Below are 6,000 nucleotides of genomic sequence, written 5' to 3'. Positions count from 1 at the left end.
TTTAATTGAAGATTTCTTGTTGTTGTGCAATACACTGTGCTGTTGCACAATACTTATTAAATCTGTTTTCAGACTATACACAAAAAAATAGCAAAATAAATTGTGAGAAAAACCAAAAAAAATTTGCCCCCTCCCTTAAAAAAATGGTTATTTCGTAAATCTTGAAAAAAAAAATTGCCCCCCCCCTCAAAAAAAAATTCTTGCACACCCCCCCCCCAATTTTTCTTTTTGAAGAACTTTTATTTTTGTAAAATGTGGTACAATTTTAGATATCCATACACTTTTACACAAGTTATTTTTTAAATTCACGTAACATCTACAACCGAGGTCTGAATTTGGGTAAGAATCGACCCTCCCCCTTCCAACTTTAATTCTTAAAAATTCCCTACAGCAAAACTTTTGTCCACACTAGGTGAACATGATAGCTTATGTTCTAAGGTAGCCTGGGCCAAAAGTATCATTTCACTATTTACAAATATGTGAGTTGACAATGGTTGAAATAAGAAATCCATACATTCGGTGAATATCTATTCGCCGTACACATTGAAAGACAACAAGTATCTATTCCCCGTACAATAATATGCTATTCGCCGTACAATTTATTCGCTTTATTTACATGAATTTCTCAATCAAAACAAAAGTTTATTTCAAATTAAGGTGTTGTGCAAGTATGAATATGATAAAACTTTGTTCTACCAAAACGCAAAATGAAAAATTGATGGATAGATGTGTTTTTAACCATCTTTAATTTGTCAAATGCACCTTTTAACAGGTACCACGCGTTCCGCTTATGACGATTTGAAGAGAAAGAAAATTAATTAAGGATAACAAGTAGCCTTAAATAATAGCTATATATAGCCACATCTATTAGGAATCAGTATCACAGAACTTTACTTGTCAGCAAAACGTAGAAATTAATGAAAATAATAAGAATTTGACCTTACATGTCTTTTTGTTTAGTTTTCCCACTGCTTCAGGGGTACCTAAATCGGGAGTTGAGCATACAAGATTATGATGGACAGACAGACAGATGGACGGACCGACAGGGTGATTCCTATATACCCCCTAAAACTTTCTTTTTGGGGGTATAATGATATGCTAAAAGGACAAAATAAGCTTCAAATGGTCAAATGATACATCTATATTGTAATTCTCACATCTCGAGCTGTCATAAGCTTCATAATGGGCTCATTTGAGTTGAAAATTAATTTATTTTTGTTAAGCAACGAGCCGATCTCTGTTGGACAGTTCAGCAACTTCTGTTTTGAGTCACTGTCTGCTTGTTACGTACACTGTGATGATAATAACATAGCTTTTAAACTCTACATAAATATAAGAATTTCAAAATGTGATATAATTCATTATGACTAACAATGTCATGCATGTACAAATGTATGTTTCAAGTTAAAAAAAACATGTATACATTGTTATTTCATTAAATTCTATAACTTTGACAGTACAGTGTTCTCAGAAAAATAATCTGCATCTATTTAATTTTGTATAGATCCAGTAGATCTGTTGTGATTGAAGTTCTGGTTGTTTTGACTTGTTTAAGTATAAAAATATATATTTATTTGTGTGTATATGAACATATTTATATAATAATTACATATAAATTATAAAAAATCAGTCAACATAATCAATAAAGTAAACATCAACAACATAGTAACATAAACTTATTCAAATTAAGTTTTACAACAAATTAATCTGATGCAACACCTGCCTATTTATATATAATTCATTGGCTTCTCCTATACAAACATTCATATTTATCATAGAAGTCATATAAACATCCTAAAAAGGAAGAAAAACATATTTAACACATATGTGAATAAAATTGATTAAATGATGTTTGCTTAACATCCAGCAACAAATATGTCATGCATGATCAGGACGAAAAACAATTTTAACACTATATCAGACTAGACAAAGTGATATGTCCCCACACTCCACTCTGATGTCAATGTAGGACTTTCTTTGAGATATTATTGTGTTCAAGTGAAACAGATGATGTCCCCACAGATGTAGTCTTATTTAGGAAATGTTATACACCTGTTATGCATGTATATACTCCAAAAATGACAAAGATCAACTATCTCCCAAAAGAGCAAATATTAACAAAAATCAAAACCCTGAATAAATTAAATGTCAATTGACAACATGCACACCTTCAATATATGTATGAACAGCCAGCAAAGTGAAAACTTCCTAGCATTGAAACTGTAGGAGGATCGAGTTATCTGGAAATGCCAGCACCTCTTATGCAAGTATATACTCCAAATAAGGAGTTGCTCACCTGTATTCTTTTGCTTAAACCTTTCATCAATTATTATTTTTGCTTTAAAATACCATTTAAATGTTGGCCATATTGATTATTTTTAGATCTTACTTTGCCGGACATTTCTGCTGTTAACAGTTTATTTTTATTTTCAATAATATTCAAGATAATAACCAAAAACTGCAAAATGTTCTTAAAATTGACAATTTAACATTGGGTTGTTGAATTTATCAGTAAATTTCAGGGCTGATAGATTTAATCTGTGCTAAATTTGCTCTAAATGCTATAGTTTTTGAGATATTAGCTAAAAACTGCATTAGACCCAATGTTCTATTTTTAGCCATGGCAGCCATGTTTGTTGATGGATCAAAACTTTAGACATAATTTACAAATAAGATACCCTAAGGAACATTCAGTTAAAGTTTGAGAGTATTTGGCCCAGTAGTTTCAGAGGAGAAGATTTTAAAATTTAAGCAAGTATGATGAATAAATAGTGTAAAATTGTCTTTAAAAGATAATAACTCCTTCAGATGTTAATTGACAATTTTGGTCATACAAACTTTTTTTGTAGATCTTATTTTGCTGAACATTTTTGTTGTTTACAGTTTATCTTTATCTTCAATGATATTCAAGATAACCAAAAACTGCAAAATTTTCTTAAAATTACCAATTTAGTGGCAGCCACCCAACAATGAATTGTTAGATTCATCTGAAAATTTCAGGGCTGATAGATCTTGACCAGTATTGGATATTTTTACCCATGTCAGATTTGCATTAAATGGTTTAGTTTTTGAGATATAAGCGAAAAACTGCATTTGACCCCTACAGTACTACCTGTGACATTATCTTATTGGTGGTGGCCCTAAAAATAATGTTCACCATGATGGCCCTATATGTCCATCATTATACCCCCTGTTGCTTAATTAATACACAAGGTATTAATCAATAAAATGCTCCGCAGGGCGCAGCTTGATACGACCGCAGAGGTCGAACCCTGAACAGTTGGGGGAAGTATGGACACAACATTCAAGCTTGATACAGCTTTGGATTTGGATTGTGATTAAATATTTGACACAGCATAGGTTTCTAACACAGATTGAATGTGGTCTAAGAACTTAAAAATTTTAAATCGGACATTCACCTATTATGGTCCAATATCCAAAATCTATATACATGGTTAGATTCAGCATATCAAAGAACCCCAAGAATTCAATTTTTGATGAAATCAAACAAAGTTTAATTTCGGACCCTTTTGACCTCAATGTGGACAAAGTTGATAACGGGGCCCAAAAATCAAAAATCTAAATACATGGTTAGATTCAGCATATCAAAGAACCCCATATATTCAATTTTTGTTGAAATCAAACAAAGTTTAATTTTGGACCCCGATTTGGACCAACTTGAAAACTGGGCCCATAATCAAAAATCTAAATACATGTTTAGATTCAGCATATCAAAGAACCCTAAGAATTCAATTTTTGTTAAAATCAAACTAAGTTTAATTTTGGACCCTTTGGACCTTAATGTAGACCAATTTGAAAACGGAACCAAAAATTAAGAATCTAAATACACGGTTAGATTCGGCATATCAAAGAACCCCAATAATTCAATTTTTGATGAAATCAAACAAAGTTTAATTTTGGACCCTTTTGACCTCAATGTGGACAAAGTTGATAACGGGGCCCAAAAATCAAAAATCTAAATACATGGTTAGATTCAGCATATCAAAGAACCCCATATATTCAATTTTTGTTGAAATCAAACAAAGTTTAATTTTGGACCCCGATTTGGACCAACTTGAAAACTGGGCCCATAATCAAAAATCTAAATACATGTTTAGATTCAGCATATCAAAGAACCCTAAGAATTCAATTTTTGTTAAAATCAAACTAAGTTTAATTTTGGACCCTTTGGACCTTAATGTAGACCAATTTGAAAACGGAACCAAAATTTAAGAATCTAAATACACAGTTAGATTCGGCATATCAAAGAACCCCAATAATTCAATTTTTGATGAAATCAAACAAAGTTTAATTTTGGACCCTTTGGACCTCAATGTGGACCAATTTAAAAACGGGGCCCAAAATCCAAAAACTAAATACACGGTTATATTCAGCATATTAAAGAACCCCATGAAATCAAGAATAAAACCCCATTGAAATTGGTCAAGAAATAAGCAATTTATAGGAAGTATCTTTTGCACAATCCTGTGCTATTAAATATTTCTTGCTATTGCGCAATACTGTACAATTGACAATTTCTTGCTATTGCGCAATATTGTGCTATTGGATATTTCTTGCTATTGTGCAATACTGTGCAATTGAAGATTTCTTGCTATTGCGCAATACTGTGCAATTGAAGATTTCTTGCTATTGTGCAATACTGTGCAATTGAAAATTTCTTGCTATTGCACAATACTTATTATATAATAATTTACACATCCTGTTTGGTGTGTATCTCCTACCATATCATTATTATTTGATTTTAAATATAAATCAGAAATAACCAACTTAAAATGGAAAATTTTAAAAGAAACAAAAAAGGAAAAAAAGAAAAAAAAAGGAAAAAAAAATAAATCCCCCCCCAAAATTTTTTGAACCCCCATTATGATTCATCACCCCCAAACTCAATCCCAGCCTTCCCTTTGTGGTATGGTACCTTGCAGTACAATTTCAGAGAGATCCATACACTTGAACACAAGTTATTGTCTGGAAACTAGAAAAAAATGTGTTTTTTGGCCCCAAATTCCTAAACGTTTAGGGCAATTACCCCCAAACTCAAACCCAGCTTTCCCTTTATGATATGAAACCTTGTAGTACAATTTCAGAAAGATCCATACACTTACACACAAGTTATTGTCATGAAACTAGAAAAATGCTTGTTTTTTGCCCCTTTTTTGGCCCCTAATTCCTAAAATTTGGAGGCAATTACCCCCAAAATCAATCCCAGCATTCCTTTAGTGATATGGAACCTTGTGGTACAATGTCAGAGAGATCCATACACTAACACACAAGTTATGTCTGGAAGTTACAAAAATGCTTATTTTTGGCCCCTAATTCCTTTACTGTTATTACCATAACCCCCAAAATCAATCCCAACCTTCCTTTTGTGGTATTGAACCTTGTGGTAAAATTTCATAAAGATCCATTCACTTAAACTAAAGTTAGAGTGCGAAAACCAATGTGTCTTCGGACGACGCCGGACGACGACGACGACGACGACGACGACGCCGGACGACGACGACGCCAACATCATACCAATATACGACCACAAAAATTTTTTTGCGGTCGTATAAAAACTAGTCAAGGATAAAGGGAAATCATGACTGCATTGAAGTGTTAAAATTATATAACTTACAGGTAAAGTCTCTCAGGTAAAATATATGTGTTTGTCAAATTTAGTTAATGTGATTATGAAATGAAAATTCAAAAATAAAATGAAATAATAAAACTAGTTGAACATATTGCTTGATAAAAAAAAAATATTGAAAAAATTGTCATGACTGTTTGTTTTTGGTGTTATACCTTTTAAATAATTCTATCAATGTAAGTAATTTTTTACATGTATTTTTTTGGCAAGTGAAGAATAAATGAATATCAGTCTATCATCTTTTGATATAATGCAAACATAGATCTGCCTTTTTCTATTGAAAAGGTGCTTCTTAAGATTAATTTTCTAAAATCAAAATTGTTTATACTTTGAGAGACTGATCTGCATTCAAC

The 6,000-nt window shown here is 31.9% G+C and overlaps 1 long non-coding RNA gene across 2 annotated transcripts in view; it reads right to left on the bottom strand.

Moving 5' to 3' along the window:
• Positions 1–1,280: 1,280 nt before the first annotated feature.
• The window catches only part of LOC127710364 (uncharacterized), a 269,295-nt gene continuing 264,575 nt past the window's right edge, over positions 1,281–6,000 (bottom strand). For both annotated transcript variants that reach the window (XR_007986155.1, XR_007986154.1), the window contains exon 2: positions 1,281–5,398. This is a non-coding gene — a long non-coding RNA (uncharacterized LOC127710364). The remainder of the gene's footprint in view (positions 5,399–6,000) is intronic.

Source organism: Mytilus californianus, unplaced genomic scaffold (genome assembly GCF_021869535.1).
Source record: "Mytilus californianus isolate M0D057914Y unplaced genomic scaffold, xbMytCali1.0.p SCAF_74, whole genome shotgun sequence".
Classification (NCBI taxonomy): domain Eukaryota; kingdom Metazoa; phylum Mollusca; class Bivalvia; order Mytilida; family Mytilidae; genus Mytilus; species Mytilus californianus.
This window is presented reverse-complemented; position numbering and strand designations above follow the sequence as displayed.